This window comes from Hippoglossus stenolepis, chromosome 23 (genome assembly GCF_022539355.2).
Source record: "Hippoglossus stenolepis isolate QCI-W04-F060 chromosome 23, HSTE1.2, whole genome shotgun sequence".
NCBI classification, from domain to species: Eukaryota; Metazoa; Chordata; class Actinopteri; order Pleuronectiformes; family Pleuronectidae; genus Hippoglossus; species Hippoglossus stenolepis.
The window spans coordinates 168,607-186,465 of NC_061505.1; the positions used below are offsets into that span (position 1 = coordinate 168,607).

The window sequence follows — 17,859 nt, forward strand, 5'->3', positions numbered from 1 at the left end:
AACACGTGAAACTTTATTTACATCATTAAAACACATGAAATGGTTCCACCTGGTGGTGACGTGGAGATCAACACCCTAAACCACATCCTGTGAGGGAGTCAGGTGACCTCAGATCACATGAGCTAGGGTTAACCTTAGCCAGGTACGTCAGGTACAGGTCACATGACGTCACATGATGTCAAGTACAGGTCACATGACGACACATGATGTCATGTGACATCAGGTGTGACAGTCAGACAGGTGAGCTGGAGAGGCGGAGTCATCCTGGTCATGAAGTCTCTGTCTCCTCGACTGAATCTCCTCATCTCTGAAATAAACACACATCAGCATCACCGTGTGTGTGTGTGTGTGTGTGTGTGTGTGTGTGTGTGTGTGTGTGTTACCCTCTGGTCTCTGGTTGTTGTGTTTCCTGCAGGTGAGGGAGAGGCGACACACACGACATCACTGCTGCACACGGCCGACAGGAAGTGGAGGAGAGGGTCGTCATCGTCACACACCTGAGAGACAGACAGGTACAGGTGTGTCTGACCGCTGCACTGATCCACCTGCAGCTGCTACATACAGGAAGTGACACTGACCATGCTCCGCCCACGCGGGTACACTCTGATGTGACCTTTGACCCTGAGAGCCCTCTGAAGCCCCTCCCACTGAGAATCAGCCAATCCCAGCAGAGGACGAACCAGAGCGCCTGAGAACCAGACGTGAGCCTCACCTGTCCCGTCGTCAATCACCAATCTGATCAATACATCATCAATGTGATCAATACATATATCCGATATATTAATATGTATACAACAATAGTGACAAATGAGGAATGTATGTATCCGTGTTCTTACTTTGCTTTGGACTGAAAGACCGAGGTGGTGAAACGACACTGAGAACTGGAACAAGACTGGAGAGAGAGAGAGGTTTGTTTATTTACATCATTAAAACTATAAATGTAACTTAAGTCTTTGTTTCTATACAGATACCAAGTCATGAGTTTTGATACTTTTCTTAAAAACCAGTCTCTATCTGAGTCAATAAAAACTGGATTAGAAAACGATGGTGATAAATTATTCATCGCAGAGGATTTAATTAGCTGAATTAGTTTGTTACCAGTAGTGAGAAGGGAAATCCTGAGTTTGAGCTCCATCACTGTCAAACTAACCCTATTGAAATTGTAAGGATTCTTCTTCTTATTCTCTGCCAAATGAATTGGCTTTTTGAGGCTTTATCATGCTCAACTTCTTACCAAACTTTGCAGGAAATTCAAAAGTCGGAGAAATTTGCGTATTCTGGAGTAATTTGAAATGGGCGTGGCAAAATGGCTCAACAGCGCCACCTACACACAGCCCTGAGTTTACTTTGACCGATCTTCACGAAAAATGTATACACAGGTGTATCATGTTCAGACGCACAAAAAGTCTCAAGGAGCATTCTGAAAACGCAACAGGAAGCCCGCCATTTTGCATTTAGTGGCGCTTTTTCACATTTTTACTTTGGCGAACTTGTCCCAGGGCTTTTATCTGATCAACTTCAAATTGAGATGAGTGTCATCACAACAAGACGGAGATAAAATCTGACTCAAAGATCGACATCACACGGTGTGACCGTGGCGTGGCGTCAAAGTTTGATAACACGCCATCAAAACACGAGGTTCTGTATCTCGGACATACATGGTCCAATCGAGTCCAAACTAGACATGTAAGACAAGAGTCCCGCCTGATGATATCTACACAGAAATCATGACTTAAAATCACAGCGCCACCTGCTGGCTACAGGAGGTGACATGTTTTATACTTTGATGCACTGCTCCTGGCTGCATTACAATAAACAGCTCAAATGAGCTCAGTCAAGTCATTGGACCATGGTCAGAATTGTGACATTTCCTCAAACCGTGTAAACATTGAGGTGCGGCGAAGGATCATCCTTCGCCAAAGGACACGATGTTGTCATAACTCCACTGTGCATTGTCCTATCACTGCCAAACTTCTGTCACATGATCAGAGACCAAGCCTGAACAGCTCTATGTGTCAATATTTCCTCAGTGTCATAGCGCCACCTACTGATTCGCCATTGTAGTGGAAAATTCAACTGACCAGTGTCTAAGGTATTGGAAATCCCCTGACCAGTGTCTCACTGCTGTGATACTGTCTACCTGACAGGATGGAACCCTTATTTGGTGGTCTCACTGCTATGACCTTGATCAACAGGGTGCATGCCCTTATTTGGTGATGTTTTCTTCCAACTGCTACAGCGGACAGACAGACACAGATGATGATCTCATGTCTTTCATATTATGTTTTATGAAACGCCTCTTTGTATAAGTTCTGGCTTTTGTGAACTTGCGGCCAGTTCCATTTTGAGCACCCGTGCTTGTTGTGTAACCTCTGCAGAGTTTACTATTATAAAGACTCAAAGGCAACTCCAGTCTGAGAATTTCATTATTTCAAATCTCAAGATGAATTTCCATCACAAACTTGGCGTCACGAACAGGATCCCTTGAAAGATCGTCTGGACCCGAGAAGTTCAGTGGCTGATCACCCAGGAGAAAAAATCTTCTGCCTCTACCTCCAACAGTGAAGAGAAGAGAGGCCGAAATAACTGGGGTTCCAACCTTCTTCACAGGGATCCAAAGACCTCTCTTTGGTCATTTTATATCTGGTGAGATGTTGAAATTCAGATTTTTCATGACATTTTCATGTTTAGATGATTTCTCAAATACAAAATCAAACATAAGAAATAATACATTTAAATGGTTTTATTTGGAATTGGGGTATTAGTCTTTTTCTCTGGATTATTGTGGATTATTAATGTTAATCTGACTCGTCCTGTGGCAATCATCCTAGTTGAAGGCATTTTTCTTTCCTGTTTTGCCGGAGAAGAAACAAGGATTCGTGGAGACGTCCATGTCTTAAATTGAGTTTTCAAGGGAAATTGTGGATGAGTACGATTTCATACAGAAAGTCCAAATGGTGGGCTTTATGGTTGCAAGAGTGAGGACGGGAAAATGTGACATTTTCTTCCAATATGGTCCAGAGACTTTGCTTTTCCTCATAACGGGTCATTCATTGTCGAAAAATTAAACTTTTAAGAGAGAAACTCCTCGAGAAAGAGGAAGAATTAAAAGCAAAAAAAAGTCAAGGTCACAATGTGGAAAGACAGAAGATAATAAGAAGTGTCTTGCAATGTGGGAAAAAGAGGCAGAGTGTAGGGACAGAAAACAAACATTTAAACAGATGGCTAAGGTTGATAAGAAGGAAACTGAGAAAAGAAATCATATAGATCTCTGTATCCTCCCCTTACAGGGTGTGGCAGTCCTCACCTCGACGCCTGCCTTCCTCCTCACCTACGACAAAACCTCCTCCATATGATGTGCAGAGACCAGACTCCACCAATCAACGATCAGGCCCATCTCTGACTCCACCCACCGCTCTCCCAGTCTATGGAGACGGGGCAGCGGGGAGGACTGAATGATGACGTCACCTCTTCCTCATCTTTAGGCTCCGCTTCCCTCTCGCCCATTGCAAACTCTGGCACAGCATTTGCTGTCCAGTTTGAAGTATTTTGCCGTGAATTCATGCCAACGGTGTCTGAAATCAGACGACTTCTAATGAAGAAATTAGGCCCCACTGACTTTGCAAAATACGTCAGCACTGTGGGGAGATCTCCGTCGGACTTCACCAGACTGGGATGATGCGGTTCATGCAGAATACGTCAATGCTCTCAACACACTCCTCAACGCCCTGAGGACCGCCTTCCCCAAATAAAATTGACATGTCCAAAATGACGGGTGCAAACAACAACCAGGCGAAACCGTAGGAGATTTCCTCACACGTCTGACGGTCCTGTTTAATCAACACAGTGGCATCCCCATACCTGACACCCTTGGCAACGAACCAGGGGCTTATGAAACACATCTGAAACAGGCCTTCCTGAATGGTCTGCTCCCCACTACGGGCAGACGGCAGGCCACATCTGCATCGGGCTTGAGGATGCTCACTTGACAGAGGTCTGACGTCATGCTGAACATGCTGAACGTCAACACAAAGAAACCAAAGTCAAAGCTCAGCAGAAAAAGAATCAACAACTCCAGAAAGCACAGCTAACCATGATGCAGGCTGTGTCTGCCCTGTCAAGGCCACGCAGACAAGATAACGCTGATAGCAGAGCCAACTTCACTGAACCAGGAAGAGAGGGGCGCGGTCGCGGACGTGGCCGTGGAGAGGTTTCTCTCGACGACCCCACTTGCCAGAGATGAGTGTTTAATCTGCAGACAAAAGGACACTGGGCAAAGAACTGCCCCAACGACGAGAAGACGGGGAGACAAGAACTTTCACTGCTGACTGAACTACAGAAAGTGAGGAGAGGCAGACGGGGAGACGACCAATACACCCCCGAGGATCAGAGAAGGGAAGTGAAACACAGATACATACATGCCAAAGCAATGAAGAAATCGCTTGCAATTCTAACCGCACATACACACAAAAGCTCCAGCAATGAAGAAATCGCTTGCTAAACTAACCGCACACACACACACACACACCAGAGCTAACACAACTTTGTGGTTCTTATGTTAAGTACAATAGTGATGCTTTTAAGAAAATGCCTCAATTCGAACTCTGTGTTAACGGTCACAAACTTAATTTCATGGTCGACTCTGGTGCAGGTTATTCTGTGGTTAGGATGTCAGATTTGCCCACATCTCCTGAGATGAGTGGTCGCTTTATATTCTCTCAAGGTGCCAGCGGTGCCAATGTAAAAGAAAATTTCACAAAACCTCTAAAATGCGCCGCTCAGTTTGACAAACATCCCATAAGGTTTGAACATGATTTTCTGTTGTCTCCCTGTTGCCCAATTAATCTATTAGAAAGAGATTTGATGATGGTGTTGGGCCTCAATTTAGTATCCTCCCCTGATGGAGTGACGGTTACGCACAATTCTTCTTCACAATGTCACAGACCACACATGAGCAGCTGTTTGTATATCAGTGGCAACTTCCTAATAATGCCTCCATTGATCTGCTCTCCACGTCACACCCTCTCGTCACTTCTTTTTTCAGATTTTATGCACACTGATTAATTGCACTGCACTTCACATGTGACAGACACAGCAGATCACGTTTATGAATCTCTGTTTTTGCCTTTTCCTGTACACTGGGCAAGGGACTGCCCCCAGCAGCGAGAGGAGGGAGACAAGAACTTTCACTGCCGACTGAACTACAGAAAGTGAGGAGGGGCAGACGACCAATCTACCAGCCGAGGATCAGAGAAAGGGAAGTGAAACACAGATACATACATGCCACTGCAATGAAGAAAATGCTTGCAATTCTAACCACACACACAGATGCTAAAGCAATGAAGAAATCACTTGCTAAACTAACCGCACACACACACACACCAGAGCAAACACAACTTTGTGGTTCTTATGTTAAGTACAATAGTGATGCTTTTAAGAAAATGCCTCAACTCGAACTGTGTGTTAACGATCACAAACTTAATTTCATGGTCGACTCTGGTGCAGGTTATTCTGTGGTTAGGATGTCAGATTTGCCCACATCTCCTGAGATGAGTGGTCACTTTATATTCTCTCAAGGTGCCAGCGGTGCCACTGTAAAAGAAAATTTCACAAAACCTCTAAAATGCGCCGCTCAGTTTGACAAACATCCCATAAGGTTTGAACATGATTTTCTGTTGTCTCCCTGTTGCCCAATTAATCTATTAGAAAGAGATTTGATGATGGTGTTGGGCCTCAATTTAGTATCCTCCCCTGATGGAGTGACGGTTACGCACAATTCTTCTTCACCCCCCTTCACAATGTCACAGACCACACATGAGCAGCTGTTTGTATATCAGTGGCAACTTCCTAAAAATGCCTCCACTGATCTGCTCTCCAGGTCAGGGTCTCTACACCCCTTTTTCAGATTTTATGCACCATGATTCACTGCATTGCACTTCACATGTGACAGACACAGCAGATCACGTTTATGAATCTCTGTTTTTACCTTTTCCTGATGATTCTCTGAATGTGTCCAATATTTTTGGTCTGTTTCCGAAGTGCAGCTGCCGTCTCACTCACTGACCAACAGATGGCACTGTTTCGCGCCTCGAATTCCAGCCCTCACATCTCGCTCTCCAAGTCTCATGATGACCAGTGGCAAGGCTTAGGCCCATTTGTCAGATCATGCCAGGCTGCCGTTGATTGGCAACCCACAACCACGCCTGACGTAATGTATTCACCCAGTCTGAGTGCATTTGATCTAAAAATGTCTCCAACCTTCTGTTCTCCAGCCACACGCTCATTTGTTGTGACTGAAAATCACCTTCATTCTTATGCCATGTTGTCCAGCCCTCTGATGTTTCTCCTTTACTTTCAGATCTGCCTGAAACACTGTGGGCAAAGGACAAATATAATGTGGGCCTCATCAGAAACTGTGATCCAGTCAAAATCACTCCAAAATCTGATTATAGGCCATGTAAACAACAATATCCACTCAGACAGGAAGCAGTGGAGGGGATACGTCCTGTTTTGAATCCTTTTGCAGGCTGGTTAATTGTCCCTGACCTGATTCACCGGTCCGCACTCCACTGTTTCCAGTTAAGAAGATCCGAGACAAAGGTCAACCTACTGAGTGGCGGTTTGTGCAGGATCTGAAGGCTGTGAATGATGCTGTAATTGCTCGATCGCATATTGTTCCCGACCCATACACGCTGCTTTCCCAAATTCCGTCTAATGCAGCGTGGTTTTCGGTTGTAGACTTATCCAATGCTTTTTTTAGTGTTCCTGTCCACAGCGACAGCCAGTACTGGTTAGCTTTTAATTTTGAAAACAAGGCCTACACGTTCACACGCCTGTGTCAAGGCTACTGTGAGTCTCCATCATTATACAATCAGGCTCTCAGGAACAGTCTTGAACCCGTCATCCTCACTCCGGGTTCAGCTCTCTTGCAGTATGTTGACGATCTACTAATTGACAGTCCCACACAGGAGCAATGTGAGACATCTGGCTCGTGAGGGCCATAAAGTCAGCCTCAGCAAACTAGTTTGTTTAACAAACTGTCACGCTTCTGGGTCATGTAGTCACCAAAGATGGCAAATCCCTGTCTGATAAGAGTAGAAGCTATTGTTAACATGCCTAAACCCTTGACGAAGAAACAACTCACGTCATTCATCGGCACATGTTCTTTCTGTAGAACGCTCATTCCTGACTTTGCTCTTCTTGAAGCCCCTTAGGTGATCTGTACCATGGCAAATCACTCACTCCTCACGAACCTGTGGTTTGGACTCAGAGGCAGACGAGGCATTTGTCACACTGAAGAAGACGCTGCAGCAATCTCCCACTCTTGCTCTCCCTAACCCTGACAAACCTTTTGTTCAGGCTGTGGATGAGAGAGACCGCTGCATGACTTCCGTCTTCCTTCAGTCTCATGGTGACAAATATCGCCCTGTCGCCTACTTCTCCGCCGAACTTGATCCGGTGGCAGCTGGCCTTCCATATTGTTTGTGCAGTAGCCGCCTGTGAAAAAGCCGTCCTTGCCTCATGAGACATAGTAGGTTACTCTGACTTTGACCTGACTCCTTGTTCCTCATGCTGTGTCTCTCATTCTTACAGAACAGAAGACCTCACATCTCTCTGCTGCTCGCTGGTTGCAGTATCTCACTGTTCTTCTTGACATGCCCAACATCACAGTGAAACGCTGTTGAACTTTGAACCCAGCCACGCTTCTTCCGCTTCCGGATGACGGGGAAGAACACAACTGTGTGGCTGAACTTCAAGTCCAGTGTTCCCACGACCTGACCTCTCTGACGAACCTCTTTCTAACTCTGACTTGATTCTGTACGCCGATGGTCCGCCTCACGTGACCCTGTCTCTGGTACTAACTGTGTTGGTTTTTCTGTTTGTTCAGATAACGAAGTTCTCCTCTAGAGTTCTCTTCCTCATCACCTCTCAGCCCAGGCAGCAGAGCTCATCGCACTCACGGAAGCATGCAAATTGGCTACTGGTAAAACACTCACAGTCTACACTGACTCCAGATATGCGTTCGGTGTAACTCATGATTTTGGCACCCTTTGGCAACACAGAAACTTCCTCACATCTTCTGGTAAAAAGATAGCACACCACGGTCTCATCACAGATCTTCCGTCTGCCATTTTGCATTGTTAAGAGACATTATTCCACGATGGGGAATTCCTAGAAGAATTCCAGTGACTACGGCAGACACTTCGAAACGAAGCTGTCAAACAACTCGGTTCTCATCTAACTATGGATGTGCGAACACACTGTGCATATCATCCAGCCAGTGGTGAAGCTGTGGAATGAGAGAACGGCACACTCAAAACTAAACTTGCAAAGTGCTGTGAAAGACACAGGTCTCGCATGGACAAAAGTCCTGCCTCTGGTGCTGATGTACATGAGAATGAGAAAACGAACCCCACATTGGTGTGGATCCTCCGTCTTCTCCGCCTCCATTCACAGACTTGTGTGATCATGATATGCTGTCCTCCTGCTCTAACCTGACTTCTTCTCTTTCAGACATCAGGAAACAGGTGGCAAGAGCCCTACCAGGTACTGCTCACAACCCACACAGCAGTGAAAGTTGCTGAAAGAGCCACCTGGATCCACGCCAGCCACTGCAAACGAGTACCAGCTCCATCTGACCAGCTGACGCCTTCAACTGGAAGCACACACACTGATACTTCCACAGGTTGAGAAGCACAGAGAGTGCCACACATCCAGGGTTGTGTGGCCTGAGAGGCTCGCTATAGGTGTTACTCATGATCTCCTCTATTACTGTTTTGCACATTATTCTGTCTAGATGCACTCCTGTAAATGTCTCTGATGATCTAACGAACTGTCTTTTCCTACGGTGTCCTCTCAGAACCACACACACACACACACACACACACACACACACACACACACACACACCTACCTGAGAGTAAAGACTCCCACACAGCGAGCAGCTCCATTGCAGCTGCACAAACAGAAAACACACCACGTGACCTTTGACCCGACTCACAGTGCATCTCTGCTCCCGCCCAGAGCCCATGGACCCAGATGCATGATGGGAGCAGGAGGAAGTGGAGCAGATCTAAAATAAAACGATTAAAAAGACATACGTGGATAACTCGGGTGGTGGAGAACGTAACAGATCAAAACATCAATGGTGTAAATGAGTCGTTACCTGGAATCTCCCAGAGGACACTGACGGAGCTGACAGGTAACATACTGCAGTACACACTTCCTGTCCTGAAACACACGTTACACAGGTCTGTGTGTGTCGTGTGTGTATGTGAATGTGTGTATGTGAGTGTGTGTTACCTGGACAGCCTCCTCTGGAAAGCAGACAGCCTCAGTGTGTTGCCTGGCAACAGGCCAGGTGGGTAGGGTGTGTGGCTTAAGTCCAGGTACACCTTGAGACTCCTCCCACCTCGGTCACACATGGTGAGACGGACACCTGAAAGTTTTCATGAACACACACACACACACATAAGTGTCTGTACAACTGCGTTAAACTGTTATTACACACATAAGTGTGTGTTTTTACCTGTGTTTGTATGTGTGTGTCCACATTCAGACGTCCTGTTGTTCAAACTGATTCTGTCACACACCAGACCCTGAAAACAAACCAGCTCTGAGCTACACACACACACACACACACACACACACACACACACACACACACATCAGTGCATGTTTATTAAAGCAGCAGCCACAGGGGGCGTCAGTGTTTACCTGCAGTCCAGGACGTCAGAGACAGACAGGACTGTGGGCGAGAGAGCCTGAGGACACAGAGAGAGAGAGAAACAGGCTTTAACTTCTCTTGTGTGTGTGCGTGTGTGTGTGTGTGTGTGTGTGTGTGTGTGTGTGTGTGTGTGTCTGTGTCTGTGTTTTACCTGTCTGCAAGTGTGCAGCTGCAGTGGGCATGTCAGGGTGTGGACCTCCAATCAGATTGGATCTGTAGGGTGGAGTCAGTGCCAGCTCCATTCCACTCCGCCCAGAACCATCACAACCAATCAGAACACTGGGATCCTGACAGACAGTGTATCATGTGATGATGTTTTGAATTTAGTCAAAGTGGAAATGTGTTTATTTTAGCAGCTACAGGTGAGTGTACCGGAGCGTTAGCAGCTACAGGTGAGTGTACCTGAGCGTTAGCAGCTACAGGTGAGTGTACCTGAGCGTTAGCAGCTACAGGTGAGTGTACCTGAGCGTTAGCAGCTACAGGTGAGTGTACCTGAGCGTTAGCACCTACAGGTGAGTGTACCTGAGCGTTAGCAGCTACAGGTGAGTGTACCTGAGCGTTAGCACCTACAGGTGAGTGTACCTGAGCGTTAGCAGCTACAGGTGAGTGTACCTGAGCGTTAGCAGCTACAGGTGAGTGTACCTGAGCATTAGTAGCTACAGGTGAGTGTACCTGAGCGTTAGCAGCTACAGGTGAGTGTACCTGAGCATTAGTAGCTACAGGTGAGTGTACCTGAGCGTTAGCAGCTACAGGTGAGTGTACCTGAGCGTTAGCACCTACAGGTGAGTGTACCTGAGCGTTAGCAGCTACAGGTGAGTGTACCTGAGCATTAGTAGCTACAGGTGAGTGTACCTGAGCGTTAGCAGCTACAGGTGAGTGTACCTGAGCATTAGTAGCTACAGGTGAGTGTACCTGAGCGTTAGCAGCTACAGGTGAGTGTACCTGAGCATTAGTAGCTACAGGTGAGTGTACCTGAGCGTTAGCAGCTACAGGTGAGTGTACCTGAGCGTTAGCACCTACAGGTGAGTGTACCTGAGCGTTAGCAGCTACAGGTGAGTGTACCTGAGCTTTAGCACCTACAGGTGAGTGTACCTGAGCGTTAGCAGCTACAGGTGAGTGTACCTGAGCATTAGTAGCTACAGGTGAGTGTACCTGAGCGTTAGCAGCTACAGGTGAGTGTACCTGAGCATTAGTAGCTACAGGTGAGTGTACCTGAGCGTTAGCAGCTACAGGTGAGTGTACCTGAGCATTAGTAGCTACAGGTGAGTGTACCTGAGCGTTAGCACCTACAGGTGAGTGTACCTGAGCAGCTACAGGTGAGTGTACCTGAGCGTTAGCACCTACAGGTGAGTGTACCTGAGCGCTAGCAGCTACAGGTGAGTGTACCTGAGCGTTAGCAGCTACAGGTGAGTGTACCTGAGCGTTAGCAGCTACAGGTGAGTGTACCTGAGCGTTAGCACCTACAGGTGAGTGTACCTGAGCGTTAGCACCTACAGGTGAGTGTACCTGAGCGTTAGCACCTACAGGTGAGTGTACCTGAGCGTTAGCACCTACAGGTGAGTGTACCTGAGCGTTAGCAGCTACAGGTGAGTGTACCTGAGCGTTAGCAGCTACAGGTGAGTGTACCTGAGCATTAGTAGCTACAGGTGAGTGTACCTGAGCGTTAGCAGCTACAGGTGAGTGTACCTGAGCATTAGTAGCTACAGGTGAGTGTACCTGAGCGCTAGCAGCTACAGGTGAGTGTACCTGAGCGTTAGCACCTACAGGTGAGTGTACCTGAGCGTTAGCAGCTACAGGTGAGTGTACCTGAGCATTAGTAGCTACAGGTGAGTGTACCTGAGCGTTAGCAGCTACAGGTGAGTGTACCTGAGCATTAGTAGCTACAGGTGAGTGTACCTGAGCGTTAGCAGCTACAGGTGAGTGTACCTGAGCATTAGTAGCTACAGGTGAGTGTACCTGAGCGTTAGCAGCTACAGGTGAGTGTACCTGAGCGTTAGCACCTACAGGTGAGTGTACCTGAGCGTTAGCAGCTACAGGTGAGTGTACCTGAGCTTTAGCACCTACAGGTGAGTGTACCTGAGCGTTAGCAGCTACAGGTGAGTGTACCTGAGCATTAGTAGCTACAGGTGAGTGTACCTGAGCGTTAGCAGCTACAGGTGAGTGTACCTGAGCATTAGTAGCTACAGGTGAGTGTACCTGAGCGTTAGCAGCTACAGGTGAGTGTACCTGAGCATTAGTAGCTACAGGTGAGTGTACCTGAGCGTTAGCACCTACAGGTGAGTGTACCTGAGCAGCTACAGGTGAGTGTACCTGAGCGTTAGCACCTACAGGTGAGTGTACCTGAGCGTTAGCAGCTACAGGTGAGTGTACCTGAGCGTTAGCAGCTACAGGTGAGTGTACCTGAGCGTTAGCACCTACAGGTGAGTGTACCTGAGCGTTAGCAGCTACAGGTGAGTGTACCTGAGCGTTAGCACCTACAGGTGAGTGTACCTGAGCGTTAGCAGCTACAAGTCTGTAGTAGCATCCAGGCTGAAGGAGAGGGAACCATCTTGCAGACACACCTGAGAACAATAGGACCACCTGCATGTGCACACACACAGATACACACTCACACAGGTAACACACTAATCCCAGGTGCATCATGGGATCTACAAACCAAACAGGTGTATTGCTGTCCTTACCTTCTCTTCCTCTCTCTTTATCTCTCTATCTGTCATTTGGATGTTCTTTGGGTCACGCCCAGCTGACCACTGGACCAATCACTGCAACTCGGACTGTGAAGTCCAGTACACATCCCTCCCCTCATCACCCATATTCCTCCAGGCCAAGCCCCCTTCTGCTCCACCCTGAACACTATGGAAACACAGGGCCGGGGCGCTGCCTACAGGGCCTGTTGCCATGGCAACAGAGGAGGCAGAGTGGGGATGTCCGGCTTCTCACTCCTCCCTTCCCTTCTTCTGCCGGCTGTTTCCTGTCAGTGACATCACCTGCTGACGCCACGCCCTCTGTCTCAGGAGAGTTACCATGGCGACAGATGGACTGAGGATGTGGAGGTGGTCCAGAGAGAACTGCAGATAAACTCTGTCAAGCAGAAAAACAGTGTGTGTGTGTGGGTCATCGTCAATTATCAACTTAATCTTCTTTATGTATGAAACACGTACTTCTTATTTTAGTCTGCTGTGAAATTCGTGAACCACAGGACTATTTATTTTATGATTGTTTTTTGTGTGTGTCTGTGTCTCTAACCCTCTGATATGTTTTATGATATTATTTATTTAGATCCAGAGGATACAGGGGGCGGGGGATTTATTATGTGAAATAATTCAATATTAATTTGTATACATTGATTTTCTTCACTGCAAAAATTCAACAAACATATCTTTGAAAAAACGTGTGTGTGTGTGTGTGTGTGTGTGTGTGTGTGTGTGTGTGTGTGTGTGTGTGTGTGTGTGTGTGTGTGTGTGTGTGTGTGTGTGTGTGTGTGTGTGTGTGTGTGTGTGTGTGTGTGTGTGTGTGTGTGTGTGTGTGTGTGTGTGTGTGTGTGTGTACCTGCAGTGTTTCTGTGCGATGAACTGCTCCTGGTCCAGGTGTTGATAGGAGGGAAATCTGATTGGAGGAATCTCTCCGTCACCATGGTGAACTGATGGACACACACCAGACAACCTGCCACACACACGCATCTATTCAACCTTTGACCTCCGCGTGCCTGTGTGTGTGTGTGTGTGTGTGTGTGTGTTGTACCTATCCAGGCAGTGTTAAAAGCCGCCTCTGACCTCCCTCCTCTTCCTCACTGGTTTCTGTGACGATACAGGTCACTGCTGCTGCCGCCTCGGAGCTGGAGAGTGTGTTTACTTTCAGACATTTGAGATGGAAGCTCCAAAATCCCCACCAGCAGCAGGGGCGCTGTCTGTCAGAGCACAAGGGGGCAAGTACTAAAGTTCACATTAATATTGAATATAAACATGTTATAACACTTAATTGAACCTGTATATAAACATGTAATAACAATTTATTTAACCTTAAGCGAATGAGCTTTTCTGAAATCGATCAAAAATGATGATCAGTGTTGGATTCATCATTTCAAACAATCGGGATGAGTTAGTTCTCATTCATTTGCACGTTCGATCATTGAGACGAGTCAGGTCAAAGGTCACATTTTACCTGAGTGCCTCCGAGGTGAAGGTCGTCCCGGGTCAGACCTCTGAGTCCAGCAGGACCAGGCCAGAGCAGCATTAATCTCAGAACTGGTCAGACTGGATCCATCAAGAGGCAACAGAGATCTGAGAGACACTGAAGACCAGCAGTCTGACTGAAGAGACAGGACGAGCTCTGAGACACTGACGTACTGAGGGACTGCAGGGTCAACGCTGTACTGTGGAGACACAGAGACACTGAAGAGACACAGAGGAGACATAGAGACACTGTAGAGACACTGTAGAAACAGAGACTCTGTAGAGACACTATGGAGACACTGTAGAGACACTGTAGTGACATAAAGACTGTGCCATATCATACCGTCCATGATAATACCAGTATACATTTTTACGTGATTAAAAGTGTCGCGATATTAATGATATAGCGACACAATGACGCATTTACGTTCCTTGGTGCGCAACAACAACAACGCTACAAGCCAGAACATGACTGAAAGCGAGAGCAGAGTAGCCTGCAACAATTTCCTAAAAGGATCTACAGAAAACTGTTACTGCTAAAGGTGGAAACACAACAAACTTGTTTCACCACTTCAAGCGAAAACAAACCGTTGACTACAATCAGGCTATGCAGACACGAGCAGCCGTTGATGTGCGGCACAGAAGTAAACAAGTGACTCAACCGAGCATCGCTGCAGCTCTCGCTAGTATCTCTTGCTAGTGGCTCCATATGTCAAGAGCAAAGAGTGGATGTATGTACTGATGCGGTTAAATATCCTTGCCTGCCATGTATTAAGCAAGGCCGCGACCAACTAGCAGCTACACTATCATCCTTGGAGTTTTTGCCTCAACCACGGACCTGTGGTCGAGCTGGACCACGAAACCATACATCAGCCTGACCGTGCACCACATCGACAGCGACTGGAAGCTGCACAACTGAAGACCAGCAGTCTGACTGAAGAGACAGGACGAGCTCTGAGACACTGACATACTGAGGGACTGCAGGGTCAACGCTGTACTGTGGAGACATAGAGACACTGTAGAGACACTGTGGAGGGCTTAGGTGCTGCACCTGTGTGTGTGTGTGTGTGTGTGTGTGTGTGTGTGTGTGTGTGTGTGTGTGTGTGTGTGTGTATGTGCCATCTTATAGTGAATGGATTTGAACTGTGATTTTCTCATCCTCCCAATTATCAATACTTGTTTTTTATTAATTTAATTATCATCAAAAATAGAAATTATGAATTCAGAACAGGATTAGATTTGTAATATGACAAAATATTATTTCAACAGCAGCAACAGTAATATTTACATTGCATCTTGTCGTGGTCACATAACTTGTTAATCAGCTAATATCTCTCCTCTGTTCCTTTTCACGCCTAGAGTCTCAGATCAATACGGCCCTCTGACAGCAGCAACCTCTCCAGAAACCCCCTCAACAGCAAATTGCAGCTTTACGTTATGTCGGGATATGAGCCTTTTTCCATGTGCCCCTTTTTTGAAATTTGAGCACCTGACCCTCTAAAGGTCTCTGCACGGCCCTAGTCTGTACGTTGCTATTGGTAAGTCTCATATACCATTAAAAAATCTAAAATTGTTATTTATTTGTATGAGAAATGTCTGTCACTTTTCTCCAAAAATCAAGTAAGAACAAATCCAAAACCATAATCCTCTCTATTATAATCTCCACATCTTTTCATAATAGCAGGCAGTCCCAAAACAATTATTGTCATGGGTCATATTTCCATGGGAAATAATTCCTGCCTTAAGTTAATAAAAATGTCCCTTTCAGCAGCGCAGTTGGAAAATAGATTGTGGCTTCCCTTGCTCACAGCTGGAAGCGGCAGCTCCGTGATGCTCAGCTGCAAACAGGCCTACCTCAGCACAAACTGGTCACAGAAAGACAAAAGATGATCCAGCGCTGTTAGAACAAGAAAAGGCCGTCACACAGGTCGACCAGACACCTGGTGCTAACGTCTCAAGAAGGAAAACAGGAGAATGCCCTTCATTTTGTTTATGCTAATAAATGCTGCTGCCTTCAACTGCAATCACAGATAAAACGTTCATTATTTTTGTTTTATATCGTCATAGATATCGTTATCGCAAATTTCCTTGAAATATCGCGATATAATTTTGAGCCTATAGTGCCCATCCTAATAAAGACACTGTGGAGACACTGTAGAGACACAGAGACACTGTAGGTGTTAATAGGGTTCAGTGAAAGGTGAGAGGTCTCTACCTGAGTCAGAGGACACGTGTGAGACTCGTCCAACATCTCTGAGTAGATGTCTCTCCGTCTTATTCGTCCTCTTTCTCGTCCCCACTTAACTCCATCAGTTTCCAGGACAACACACACACACACTGCTGCTGCTGCTTCAACACACTGGGAACCAGACTGGACACACAGACACACACAGACAGACAGACAGACAGACAGACAGACAGACAGACAGACAGTTTCAGATCTGTGTTGACGTGATGTAGTTACTGCTCTGTGCCCTCAGGGGCAGAGCCTCTATAATCATACTCGACTAACCTCGGACCTCTGTGATGCGTTCAATGACCTCACCTGTGTGAGAGCCGTGAGCTCAGGTGACATGTCCACAGGTACTCGGACACACCCTGTTTTTCTCCAGCAGTAACCGTGGTAACGCTCCATCACCTGGACAGGTGGTGTCAGGTGGACCACCCCCACCCTGCTGAAGCTGGTGACCCTGATGCTGGAGCGCAGACATGTGCAAAGCATGCTGGGAAAGAAGTCTGGACAGGGCCTGTACAGGAAATGGACGTTGTGGAGCTACAGGACGACATTCAATCAAACTTTATTAACAACAGAACATTTGACACAGACGATGTTCACAGGTCATGTGACTGGATCTGTGGATCCCCATTTACAGTTTGTTACAAATATAGTTACTAACATTAAGAGTTAGTTACAGCCAGTTACTTAAAGTTAGTCAGTTACTTTGAGTTAGTTACAGCTACAGTTGGTTACAGTTATAGTTACATTTAATTTTTTTGTTACTTACATTTACACTTAGCTACAGTCAGTTATTGTTAGTTACAGTTACATTTAGTTAGTTACAGTTACAGGACCAATCACAGAGCAGCATGTACTCACCTCTACAAAGTCTCCTGCTCTCAGGCTCCTCCTCCGAGTCGGCTGATAGGCCAGGCAGAGACCCACCTTCCTGTCAATCACATACAGTCCCGCCCCCTCACTCACCACCTCTGTCACTATGCCCTATCAGAGGACAGGGGTGTGGTTAACTACACAGGTAAACTGACATTGTGGCAGCCAATCAGAGCTCAGTGAAGTCTTACCTGGTAACTGATGACTCTGGCCTGTTTCAAACTCCCACCTGATTCTCCTCAGACTCCGCCTCCTCAGAAACATCATCATCAGCGTGCAACATCATGGAAGGGCGTGTCTGACTGGGATTCAGCGTGTGTGTCGTTCACAGGTGTGTGTGCTGGTGTGTAGTTTGTGTGTATTTCAGACTGGTCGGTCACACACAGGATGTTGTTTCCTCTCCAGCCCTCGTAGGACACACACACGCAACGCTGTCACACACACACTCTGACCGACACACACACACTGAGACCACCACAACCTGCTGCTGTCCTGCAGACAGAGTCAATACAGATCAAGGTTTCAATATGGATCAATGTTTTAATGTCGATACACGAGTCAGTACTGAGTCAAATCGATCAGTTGAGATCTTTCTACCTTTACGAGGACGGACACCGAGTGTCTCTCCTCAGTCAGTGTGAAGCAGAAGAAGGTTGTTCCTGCCACGACCAGCAGAGGGCAGACTGAACCCACTTGTCCACAGACAGACGCTCTCTGACCTCGAACCCTGAGAGACACTTTATTATATTTATATATATATATATATATATATATATATATATATATATATATATATATATATATATATATATATGTGGTGTGTGTGTGTGTGTGTGTGTGTGTGTGTGTGT

The 17,859-nt window shown here is 46.6% G+C and overlaps 1 pseudogene; it reads right to left on the minus strand.

The window, feature by feature from the left end:
- Positions 1 to 17,859, minus strand: part of LOC124851374 — a 27,077-nt pseudogene continuing 9,218 nt past the window's right edge.